Below are 13106 nucleotides of genomic sequence, written 5' to 3' on the forward strand. Positions count from 1 at the left end.
CAATAAGCAAATGAGTGTTTAATATGAGGAAATACTCGAAAAATAAAGCAGGGAGAAAGGTTAAAAGGTGATGGAGGGATGTTATTTTATTTAGGATGTCATGAAAGTCCACACCAATAATAAGGTGACATTTAAGCAGAGATCTGAATGAAGGAACAAGTTCTCCATATTTGAGGGAAGAGCTTCCAGGCAGCAAGTGCAAAGGTCCTGTGGCTCATATGTGCTTGCAAGTGGGTAGAACAGTATGGAGGTCCCTGGGGCTGGAGTGAGTGATCAAAGGGAGAGTAGAAGATGAGGCCAGAAGGGGTTGGAAGGGCAGATCAAAGGGAAGCTTCTGACCCATAGTGAGGATATTAGGTATGGGAAAGCCATCACTGAGTTTGGGGCAATTGAGTGACATCTTGACTTATATTTAAAAAAATTCATTTTGAGTGCTGAGTGAAAAATAGAATTAAGAGTCACAGGGATAGAAGAGAGATAATTAGTGGGCTGCTGCACTAGTCTAAATCAGAACATCTCTAACTTTAATGTACAAATGGACTACCTAGGAACCAGATAAGACGCAGTTCTGACTTTTTTTTGCCTGAGGTGGGACAGAGATCTTACATTTCTTTCTTTTCTTTTTTTAAAAAAGATTTTATTTATTTATTCATGAGAAACAGAGAGAGAGAGAGAAAGAGAGAGACAGAGAGAGGCAGAGACACAGGCAGAGGGAAAAGCAGGCTCCATGCAGGGAGCCTGACGTGGGACTCGATCCCAGGACTCCAGGATCATGCCCTGGGCTGAAGGTGGCACTAAACTGCTGAGCCACCCAGGGATCCCCCAAGATCTTACATTTCTAACAAACACCCAAGCAGCTCCATGTGCTGCAGCTCCATGTACCATGTCCTGAGAAGAAAGGGTCTAAGTGATATGGATTAGTGACTTGTGATAGGAAGTGGTGAAATTATTGAGAAGTCTTCAGATTCTGGATGCACTTTGAAGGAAGAATTAACAGGATTGTTGGTGGACTAGAGGTCCATCAATTAGGTGATAAAAGAGTCAATGAGGTTTTGGACCAAACACTGGAAACACAGAGGTACCAGTTATGAAGATGGGGAGAATGCGAGAAGAATTGGTTTGGGGTCAAAAAAATCAAGAGTTTAATTTTGGTCATATTAAGTTAGAGATGCCTGTTAGAAATGCCAGCGAAGTTACTGAGTAAGCATTTGGGAATATAATCCCAAAATTCAGAGACCACGTGTGGCCTTTAGATAAAACTTTGAGAATCACCCCCTTGTACAATTGACCCTTAAATAACACTAGGGTTATAGGTGCTAACCACACAGTTGGAAGTCTGTGTGTAACTTTTGTCTCCCCAACCTAACCAATTAGTAGACTTAACCGCTAAGAGCCTACTATTGACTGGAAGCCCTACCAATGACATAGATAGTTGGTGAACCCACATTTTATATGTTGTATGTATTATGTGCTGTATTATAATAAAGTACGCTGATAAAAATTGTAAAGAAGAGAAGATACAGTTAGAGTATTGTATTTATCAACAACAGCAAAAAACTCTATAAATGGACCCATGTAGTTCAAAACCAAGTTGTTCAAGTTGTTCAAAGGTTGTTCAAGGTGTTCAAGGGTTGACTATAGTTTTTATTTAAAGCCCTGGGGCTGGATCAAGTCAGAGAGGGTGTGAGTCTGGATACAGGAAAACATCGAGGACTCAGCCTTGGGGTGCTCCAGTATTTGGAAGCTGGGAAGATGGGGTTGCTCTAGCAAGTGTCTGAAAAGTAGCTTGTTACAAGCAGTGAGGGAAGATAAGAGATAAGGATCTGGAAATCAAATGAACAAAGTGTTTCCAGAAGGAGGTCATCACCTCCAACCAATGATGCTGTAGATCAGTAATGAGGACAGAGAATGGACTGTTGGATTTGGCAACATGGGGACCTGGAATACCTGGATGAGAGCAGAGTTGGTGAAGTGGCAGGTTGGGGGAAAGCCTGGTTAGAGTTGGCACAAGAGAGAATGGAAAAGGTAGAAATATAGGCAGCATCTGGACTATTCCTTAAAGTAATTTTGCTATAAAATGGAACAGAGAAATTGAGCAGTGGTTGGAGAGAGATTTTTTTTAGTGAGAAGTAATGTTACGGCATAGCATCGTTGAGATGGGGATAATGCAGTTTAGAGAGAAAAACCAGTGATTCATAAGGCAGGGGTGACTTGGAGATGATTATTCTGGAGTAGTCGACAGGGCTTGGCCACCCATACGCACATGGGCCATTGTGTCATGGTATCAGGGTAGGAGGCAGAGTGCCTCGTACAGATGCGGGTGGGTGGTGGATTTGGTCATGGAGGCATGGAGAAGTTCTGTTCTAATTTTCCCAATTTTTTTCAGATAGATGCAAGCTCATCAGCTGAGTGTGATGAGCCAGGCCAGGAAGTGGGGCCAAAGTTAAGTAAAATAAGTTCCTTGTTTTTACACTTTCACATTATAAACATGAAGCGAGCAGACTAACTGTTGTGATAGGATGTGCTGGGGGCTGCGGCAGAGGTAAGGCCAGGATGCCACGGGATTGTGTGGGAGACCACTAATACCAGACGGCATGTTGGGGAACCCCCACCCCGCAAGGTGACCTGGGAGTTGAGACCAAATGAGAACTGGCCGGGCAGGGGTTGACTGTGGGCATGACATTCCTGGGAGGGCACCCTGCTGAGGCTGAGAAAGCTCAGCTCCTCTGGAACCCCTGCTGTCCATCAAAGTCATGTTCCTGCAAAACTGAGAGAAACCAGGGCTGCCCCCACACACACACAGAGGTGCAGTTCCTGAGCTACAAAAGGTACCAGCACAAGGCAAAGCGGGGGCTGAAGCCCAGCACATGGGATGCCAGCCTGGCTCTGCTTGTGAGGCTGCATTTGCCCCCAGTGGAGCACATGCTTCTAATTTGTCCACTCATTTGCTTTTGCTAACTGGTATAAAGTTGCCCCGCAGGCTGGGAGACCCCAGTTAACATCATCAGGTTTTCAGTGTACTTCAGCATTGCAAGCAGTTGTACTGAGAAGTGCACCAAAGAAACAACCCACTAAGCTACTTGAGCTGAGGTAGCAAATGCCTTGGGTGAGCCTCCCCACTCCTGGGCTGGTGCTCTGCCTCCATGGAGGCTGAAAGTTTTGAAGAGGGCAGCTGGGCCCCAAGCTAACCCCTCTCCTGGGGTCCTGTCTGGTCCATAGGCTGGGAAGTTGTGAGCAGGGAGCGGACATGAGCCTGCAGGGTGAGGTGCTTCAGGCTCAGAGTAGCAGTGCCAGACCATCTGCTCTCCATGTGCCCAGGAAGACCTTGAAGCATCCTCCAGACCTGGTTATGGATGCAGGAAGGGGGAGGCAAGCAGCAATCAAGGCGAGTGACTCGAGAACCAGCCCTGCACCATAAACCCCATGCAGTCAGGAACCAGGGAGTGGGCACACAGTAGGTGCTCATGAATGTCTGGAGAGTACAAGGTGGCTGGAGCAGATAGTGAACGGTTCCTAAATAGTTGGCGTGAACCTGTGCAGGACACAGGAGAGGGAAGGAGTGTGAGGGGTGGGGGGCAAGAGGACAGGGAATTATTACTTAGGGCAGGAAGTTCAAGGCTACAGAAATTCTGACGGGTTGTGCTCATTGTCGTTGTCATTACCTGCACAGCCTCCCTCGGGGTGGTACTGCTTGGAAAGCCGTTATGACACTGATGGCCAGCAAATAATTAAGCTGTTTAGAGCTTGGGAAGTTTGTTCTCTGACTAATTAAACTTTATGGATCTAGCTGTTCCCTAAACATTATTCTAAGATTGCACGACGAACATTACACCTTGTGCACCATTGGGCACCATTAGATTGGCATTAGTGCTCCCTAGGGGATATTTTACGATGTGTGCTTCTAAACTCCCAAGACAGATGAGGCTGAGACATATGTGAGTACCCCATAAAACAAATCCTATCGGACTTTCATTTCGAATGCTTTGGCATTCCCAGTTAAAATGATAATGTAGTGGCCTTTTGCTCCACACGTTAAACTCAATGAGCACCATGAGAACTCCATCATTTTATCAGCATCTGATATGCTAGAAAAATGTAACTATAATAAATATATGCTGTGTACCAGTTGGAAGTAAATAAGTTTTACAGCTCCAGCTGTGAAATTCCCTTCATTTGAGTCCTGAAAACTTCAAATGCCAGTTTGTCAATGTCATTTAAGAAGAGTTTTTGAGGATTTACATTGATTTAGAGACATGATAGTTATCAGATATTAAGTAATGACAGTTCTTTAAAGCAAAAGCAGTCAAATGGAAAGCACTGCATACTTTTCAATGTTGAGCATATAAAGTAGTATAATTATGTAAATAAATACCTATGGAAAGCTATGTACAAATGCCATGTACCCTCAGAAGACATTGAGAAGACAAGCTGTTGTCCTGTCTCTGCTGTTAGAGATGGTTGCCATGCGTGACATTTTCTTGGAGAAGGCCCTAGAAAGCAAGCCTGGAAGGCTGTACAAATGCCCTCACCTATACTCTGGTTTCTCCTCAGATCGTATACATCTTTGGCCCTTTACAATGCCCTCACCTGTCTGCAGCCCCAACCCAACCTTCTCTTAAGACAAAAACAACAATGACAACAACAAAAACATTCATTCGTGTGTGTTTTTTTTTAATTTTGTTATTTATTTGACAGAGAGAGAGAGAGAGGGCACAAACAGGAGGAGTATCAGAGGGGGAAGGAGAAACAAGATCCCCACTGGGCAGGGAGCCTGACGGGGCTTGATCTTGCGATTCTGGGATCGTGACCTGACCCAAAAGCAGACACTTAACTGACTGAGCCACCCAGGTGCCCCTCATTAGTTCTTTTTCAGCCCACCACATTTTCTATTCTAGCTTATAAAAAAAGTAGATATTTGTTGAAGTTTCTAAAGAATTTTGAATAACTGAATAATATGAAGAACAGCATACTTTGTTAAATGGAATGAGAAATTACTAGAAGCTGCTGGTAATATCCTCCAGCTAAAGTTGGACATTTAAGAAACTTCCTTGGATTGGGCTAACGCCCTTGAGAAGGGCAGCATGACAGTCGCCTGGTGGTCACAGCACAGGACTTCCCTCTAGCATTGTGGAGAGGCCAGGTAAATCAGCTGGGTCTGCAATCCTTGCCCACATATCACTTGCATCATCCTGTTCTCTGAAATCTCCAAGGTGGCTATAAATTTCCTGAGAGCAAGATTTATTCTGGAAATATCAGAACTGTAGTTAGAAAAAATGGCTTTGGATGTATAAGTCGTAACATAGTAGTTTGATTTGGCCAGGACCTCGTCTCCCTATTAACAAATCATTTCTGAAAAACAAGCCAGCATGAAAATGTGCAATGCTTTGTAAACGTGGTGTATTAAATAAAATCTGGGTAAACTGGATCTCTTGGTTGCCTGCAAAGCCCAGAAACTTCCCTCTGAGCCATCCCATGCCTCATCAATCTGTGTGTTATGGAGACACCAGAGTCCTTCGGGACAGGTGGCATTTTAAAGCTCTAACAGGAAGAGGAATAGTCACCCAAACCCAATCTCCCATGAAGAGGCAAGTGAGAGGGGGAAATGGAAAGAAATCAATAGAATAAAAAGGAAGAGAACAAACATTTATTGACCATCTACTGTGTGCCGGGAGTTTTATATACTTTGTCTTATTTATCTCTCAGAAGACCCTATAGGCTGGCTTTTGTTATTCTCAATGTACAGATTGGGGCACTTCAAGTAGAAAAAGTTGAATGAGTTGCCCAAAGTGGCTCACATAGCTAGGTGAGCATCTACGATTTACCCCTTATTAACTACTCACTAGGGTAGCCCATTTGGACATCCCTCGTCTACAGGGAAGAGAAATCTCTGTATATTTGGGGTTAGTGAAGACCTGCTCAATGCCAGGCATTGTATTAGTCATCCGAATTTAAACAACAGATAGGACTCTGTCTCTGGAAAGGCCAGGAGATTGGAACGACCCTTCTCCACAGCTAGAAATCTCTGAGTGAGCCTCAGTCTTCTTCCTATAACTATAACCATGTCCAAAGGCATCCCGAATCATAAAGACAGCTGCTGTACAATGAGGACTTCGTTTGTGCCTATTGTTAGTTCTTTAGAGAATCCAAAAGATACAAGACTTTGAAAGAACAGATATATGGAAGGATTAAACCACAGGACCAGTTGGAATTTGCTACAGTATGGCAAAAATAGTTTGGTAACCTTGCCCCATGGCTGAATCGGCAGCATATGAACGTTCTCAAATTGGTCTACACCGCCAGGACCTAACTTCTTGCCCAGAGTGCAAGCTTGGGAAAGCCAGAGCCCTAAAAGTGCCACCATAAAAAGCTTTCTATGTAAAAACTACAGAGAAAAGTAAACAGCCTCTGAAGTTACTGTAGATACGGTCCAATCTCCGTTTTGGACAGCAGATTTGGTTGATAAACCAAACACTCAGCACATTTCTCTGATTTCTGAAGTTTTCTGCTGGCTCACTTTCAGGATCAGAATTCAAAAGGAAAAATAATTTTACCTTTTAAGCTTTGTTTATTCAACCAGGCTGGGCAAAGGGATTAGTAGGCAACTTGACATTTACATTTTAACTGCTCATTATGCTAACAATTCCCCCATTGTCTTCTAGAAATTAGGACAACTTCTTAGTTTCTAATCAATGTTTCCCCTCTAGGACTCTTTGCCAGTCTGCTGAGAGGTGATACTGGTTCCTCTCAAGAAGATTCTGTTACCTCAGAATCACCACAGGCAAATGAAATTGTTCTTTTACGAGGTCTTTAAAAATATTTTGAGGATGTTGCAATGGTTTCCTCTGATCAGAAGACTGGAGAGGTGGTGGTTGGGAAAATGAAGTGAATAAGAGATGGAAGCGTGAACCAGAACGGGTGTGCCTGTGAGGAGGGGCAGCTTTGCTGACAAGGGGCCACTGCACAGGTGGCCGCATATACCTCCCTTAGCTGAGGAATGTTGTCCCCAGAAGACCTCACTCTCTAGCCTGGGTTGGGTCACTGAGATGGCACTGACCCCCCCACAAGTGGCCACCAAGAGAGTCAGCAACAAGCAGTGTCCTACTTTTCTGTAGACAATGAGAAGATGCCAACAAGAAAGCCATCTAAGTACACAGCATTCCTGTGGGACCCACATCCCCTCTTCCCCGCCGGGCACAGGCGCTTCCTGGCAGGCCTCGTGTGCGGCAGCTGCTTGGCCCCCTGACAGCTGAGGGCTTAGCCAGCTGCCACTTGTTTCCGCTACATCCAGAGGTGACAAGGACAGCAATTCCCGAGGGCTGGGTGCCGGTGTAGAAACACCAAAGAGAGAATGAGAGTTGCAATTTGTAGGAAGCTAAGGCCTCCCTGGAACTCTGGAACTCTGTCGACACCTCCTAAGTGGCACTGGGTTATGTTATATGAGTCACCTGTTGGGTTCAGGGATTCTTGTCTTACCCTCATCCCACCTGTCAGATTTTAAGCAACTTGTGGGTATGGTGCCATTCATTTAACACTTTTCCTCATGCCTGTCCTGGGCTAGTGACACAGAGGAATGAGAAATAGTCCTCGTCCCAAAGAATGTTCTAAGGGATGAAGTCAACACTGTGAGTGAGTAAATAATACAACACCATTGCAATTGGGGTGCATCTGAAGTGGTTGGAATCAGAAGGGAGAACGGAAATACTTGTGTCTTGAACTTCACAGGGGTTTGAACAGTGATGGGTGTGGAACCCCAGCTGTCCAGAGGTGAGAGGTAGGTTGGCTGTGCCTTAACATGAATGCTGGGAGAGCCCGAGTTTGCATCCTAGCCCTGTGTGACCTTGCATGGCCCCAACATCTCACCTGTGCTCTCTTCCAAAATGGAAGCATTGGACACCCTGATCTTCTAATCCCTTCCAGCTAAAAATGTTATGTTTTCATAAAATATTTCATCTGTCCAGTATGTATGAATAATGTTGCCATTTGTGTGGATATGGTCTGAAAGTGTCACAGTGTCACACAGAGGCCCTTTCCTTATGTTTTGCTTAATGACAGTAATGGTTGCTAAGATCTTGGGGTAAGAGAGGAACTACACCAAGCATTTCACTCACATGGAACACCTTCAATGTGCCGCTGATCTATGGCAAAGGTGCAATGACTAGAATCTTCGATTTGCAGCTGAAGACACAGGGACCCCGAGAGGTTAGATCACTTGACCAAGGTCACACAGCCTGTGTGGCAGAGCTGCGATGCAGATGGATACAGTCAGACCCTAGAGCTTCTGTTTTTGACCATCACTTCCTATAGCTTCCGAGTTCCCCCTAAACAGCCAGGAGTGATATGGGCTCCCTCCACTAGAAGAAGCTTCACCCTGAAGGAGAGCACAGGAGAAAGCAGGAAGGGCTTAGAGAAGAGGGTGCCTAAAAACACTCCATTGGAGTTGAAATAAGAAACTAAGGTAGAATCAGAGAGAAGCGTGCTGAAGGGCACAGGATATGGTTCCTGCGAGTGTGCTTCAGAGAAATATCCCTAGAGTTGGAACGTGGCTTCGTGGTGTCAGCTCTCAATTTGGAACAGCCCACTTGGTGGTGAGGGGATGTGAGATTCAGTAGTGTAAAATCTTCGCCCAGTTCTTGCTGATGTTGTTTAGTAGCCTAACAAAAGCATTCATTGTTACCAACAAGGCTAATCTAGTTTGATGAATGCACGTCACTGGGCATTCTGAAGGGACTTGAACCACCTGGATAAAATGTTTTCCTGCAATTCGATTTAAATCTAATAAGTGTCTGTTGAGAATCAAATGTATATGTGATTCCATACATGTCATCTTATCCCCAAGTTCAATGTAAAATGAGGTGTTGCTATGACTAGAATGTAGCATGACTCATTCTCTACCACAATGTTTATCCAGCATCTCTTTTGCAGAAACTTTAGATGTATTATGTCATTTATCCCCCCAAGATAACCCTATGAGGCCTGAATAATCATTCTCATTCCATAGATGAAGAAACAAATATCAAATAAACTCAGTTCTTCCTCAAGGCCTTAAACCCAGTGAAGTGGAAAGGAGAGGGACTTTAAAGCAAGCAATGAAACAAGAATGGAATTAAATATCTACTGAGATGAGACTATTTTATAAAACAAAAATGGGTGAAAAGATATAGAATCTTGCCAAATTGTCATTCCTCTACATGGCAGGGAAAGGGGGCTCAGCATCGAACCACACCATGGTGGTCAACTGATGTTTGATAAAAAGCAAAGGCAATTTAATGGAGAAAAAAAATACTCTTTTCAACAAATGGTGCTAGAACAACTGGACATCCACATGCAAAAACATGAATCTTGGACACAGAGTTTATACCTTTTACAAAAATTAATTCAAACTGGATCATGGGCCTACATGTGAAACACACAACTATAAAAATTGTAGAGGATAACATAAGAGAAAATTTAGGTGATCTTGGGGTGTGATAATTTTTTAAGATAGGATGCCATAAGCACAATTTGTGAAAAAAAGGAGCAGTTAAGCTGGACTTCATTAAACTTAAAAACTGCTCTGATAAAGAGTCACCCAGGCACCCTAAAAACTAAATTCTATTACAATTTTTTTTAATCTGGTGATTTGAGAAGAACTGCCCATGCCCACCCTAGAGAAATGTATGCATTCAACCAAGTTCTGTTAGGTGTTCCCAGATAAAGCATAAAAAGACATCTCTCAACTATTGGGATTGCTATCTTACTATTAGATTAGTCTACACCTCCTCCAAATACTATGTCTCCTATTTGGGATATATAATTGGCTGATTATAATAGATTCTTTGGTCACAGAGATTAACCCACCTATATAGTTCACATAAATGGAAAGACAATGGGACCTGGATCATTTCTTTTGCTATAAGATGTGTGTCCTTTAGACACATCACTGTCTCCAGATGGAGCATCAGAGGCACTACTCTAGAATAAGTGGGGGGGGGGGAGGAAGAAGTGTGGAGGCTGTCAGGATAGGTACAGGGCATGGGAGCCACCCTCCCATGAATGAATGGGAGTGAATGGGAGTGGGTTTTCTCCTGGGGTAGCACATACCCTCCTGGATGGAGAGCTCTAGGAAGGCTGTCCCTTTGACCATGTCTGCTAGATGGTAAGGTCAGGAGTTGGAGACCTCTTCCTTCTGACAGGTCTTTGAGTGCCTTCCTGAGAGATTCAGGTGAAGTACAAATTGACAAGAAGTTTCATCTTTCCTTTATCATATTGTGATTCTCTTCTGAAATGACCTCATTACTTTGATAAAGAAAAAGTCTTATCTGCACAATCTGATCAAGAATTTTGAGAAGAAAAAAAAAAAAAAGAATTTTGAGAAGAGCAAAGAAACCAGATCTTTGCACTTAAGCTCTGCAGCCCATCAGGATGAGGCCTGGAATCAGGATTTATTGCAAGTCCCCGCATGGTTCCAATATGCAGTCAAGTTTGAGAACCACAGGGTTGCTCTACTCCCTCTTTCCTGCGGCTCCCACAGAGACAGGTGTCTGTCCATACAGTGTGCCATGACTCAGCAGAGTCTAACACGTGGTCAGTGACCAGAGGAAAATGGTCTACCCCTGGCTATGGCAGATGAATGGGATCCCTGGTGCTAAGATAAGCATTCCAGAAAGGGCAAACCCAAGGGAATTAGTAAGACCACACTTTCTACAGACTTTAAAAGGGCTGAAGGAAGCTTTCCTTTGGCATGTGGTAAATGGCAAGACCCAGCCTGACCTCCAGGTCTGTGTGATTTGAAAGCCCATGCGCCCTTTCAAAACCCAAGGGAAGCAGAGATTGGTCGGTTTTAGCCTTATCTGTGACCATTTTGCAGCAGCCACATGAGAGGATATGGCAGGGAACCCAGAAGCTTTCAGAATTTATTTTCAGATGTCTGACAACGTTTTCCATTCTGTAGACTGTGCTCATTTTAGAAGTCACAGGGATGATCACGCAGTTACTTGCCATGAATGTGCAGTAAGACTTACAATCAGGAATGCTTAGGAGAGAAGGACAGTCCTATGAGCTGACAGGGAGCCCCAAGGAGCCTAAAACCTCATACCAGCTTAAGATTTTTTTAAAAAATCAGAGACAAAGAACTAAATTCAGCCAATTTAATGGCACTCTGTGCAGTAATGCTCACCAAAAAGTAGGGAATAAAAAGCAAGGAGGAAAATCTGACTCAGTGTTTCATTTTGTTAGAATTGAAATGGCAGGTCCCGCCTGGAGCTCTGTGACACTCGGTGTCCTCAACCGCCCGACAAAGCAGGGGCACAGGAAGACATCCTGCACCATCCTTCTCAATGAAGTCCTGGGGCTGTCTGTCCACCAGCACTGCCTTAGGGCTCATTGCCCTTGCCTTGGGAAGAGAAAGCAGATGTCATATCTGATGGGGACTGGGGCAAAATAATCACCGTCAGGACATGTGGAATATTCAGAACATTGCAATTCCCATCTGAAATGACCCCGGTCCTTCAATAAAGAAAAACAGTCTCACTTCACGTCCAATAGACAGTACTAGGCAGACCAATGGGACTAGATGGACGTAGAGGCGTCTAGCCTTGGCCAGCCCATCAGAATGATCTGAGAAGATTTTTAAAATTTGAATCCCTGAATGTCACCCCTAGGGCCTCAGTTACCTGCCTTGTGTAACTGTGAAGTGTCAGATTGAAGTCAATGCAACTGAGCAGTTGGGAAGTCATGGTGACTGTCAAACATTTCAGGGCAAAATTTCATGGCAATCTGCCAATCTGAAAGATAGGTGAAAGAAGCAGTCCCCAAGTGAAGTGTTCTGCCCAGATCCTTCTATCAATGCCTATTGATATCACGATCACTGTTAACTGTGTTGTTTAAGAAAATGACAGGACAAGGGGATCCCTGGGTAGCTCAGAGGTTTAGCACTGCCTTCTGCCCAGAGCGTGATCCTGGGGACCCGGGATCAAGTCCCACATTGGGCTCCCTGCATGGAGCCTGCTTCTCCCTCTGCCTGTGTCTCTGCCTCTCTCTCTCTCTCTCTCTCTCTCTCTCAATCTCTCTCTTTCTCTCTCTCTCTCTCTCTCTCTCTCTGTGTGTGTGTGTGTCTCATGAATGAATAAATAAAAATCTTTTTAAAAAATGACAGGACAGGAGCAGCATTTGGGAGAACAACTTTCTCCTACTGAGCAGAGAATAAGTGGAAACTGCATAAAGGAAGATGTAATACAGTTAGATGTAGTTCTAAGAGTTGAGTTGTTGAGTGCTTTCTATGCAGTAAAGTGCTGGGAAGAAACACTGGAAGGACACTGAGTCAGGCTAATGGGGCTCACAACTTATAAGAGGTGACAGACATTGAAAGACATGATGCCCAATTAATGTTTATTGGTACTCCAGGCTGATACGGAAGACATGGGAGCACAGAGCCCAGGCCTGGGGTTGGTGGAGGCTTCTAGAAGAAGGACATGCCTGAGCTAGGTTGTGGAGGAGGAGCCAGCCAGGTAGAGAGCATGGGAAGAATAGTCTGGGCAATGGGACAGTATGAACCAAGAAAGATGTGAAGTTAGGAAAGAGTAGACAGTGAATGCAGGGGTCCTGAGGGGTTGGCCAGATCTGTTGTGCTCACGTTACTTCTGGATCATCCTTTGTGTGGAAAAGAATGTCCAGAGAGCGTTAGAACCAAGGCAAGTAGCCAAGCACCGCTTCTCCTCATGACACCCCACTGTCTCCCTCTGTTTTCCATAGACTGCCCCCTTGGGGTGCACCTTCCCCTTTCCCTCTCCCCCATATTGTCCCCATGCTGTGATTGCTGCCCAACCCATGGTCAGCTCTGGGAACATGGAGCACACCTCATCAGTGCTGTGGGATTAAGCACATTGTCACTGAGTCTATCCTGAGTGGGATTTTTACAGCTTTCTCTCTGTCTTTTCTATTGGGCATAGAAAGGGAAAAATTTGGCTCAGATAGCCCTGGATACAAGTTTCTCCTGCACCACATGTCAGCTGGGGCACATTGTCACTGGGCACATTGTCGCTGGGCACTCTGACTGTTCCCAGACTGTGTGAGTATGATCCTGAGCAGAGGGCTTGCTCAAGGCAGGGTGGAGGAGTAGGGGCAGACTC

This window comes from Canis lupus, chromosome 7 (assembly GCF_003254725.2).
Source record: "Canis lupus dingo isolate Sandy chromosome 7, ASM325472v2, whole genome shotgun sequence".
Taxonomy (NCBI): Eukaryota; Metazoa; Chordata; class Mammalia; order Carnivora; family Canidae; genus Canis; species Canis lupus.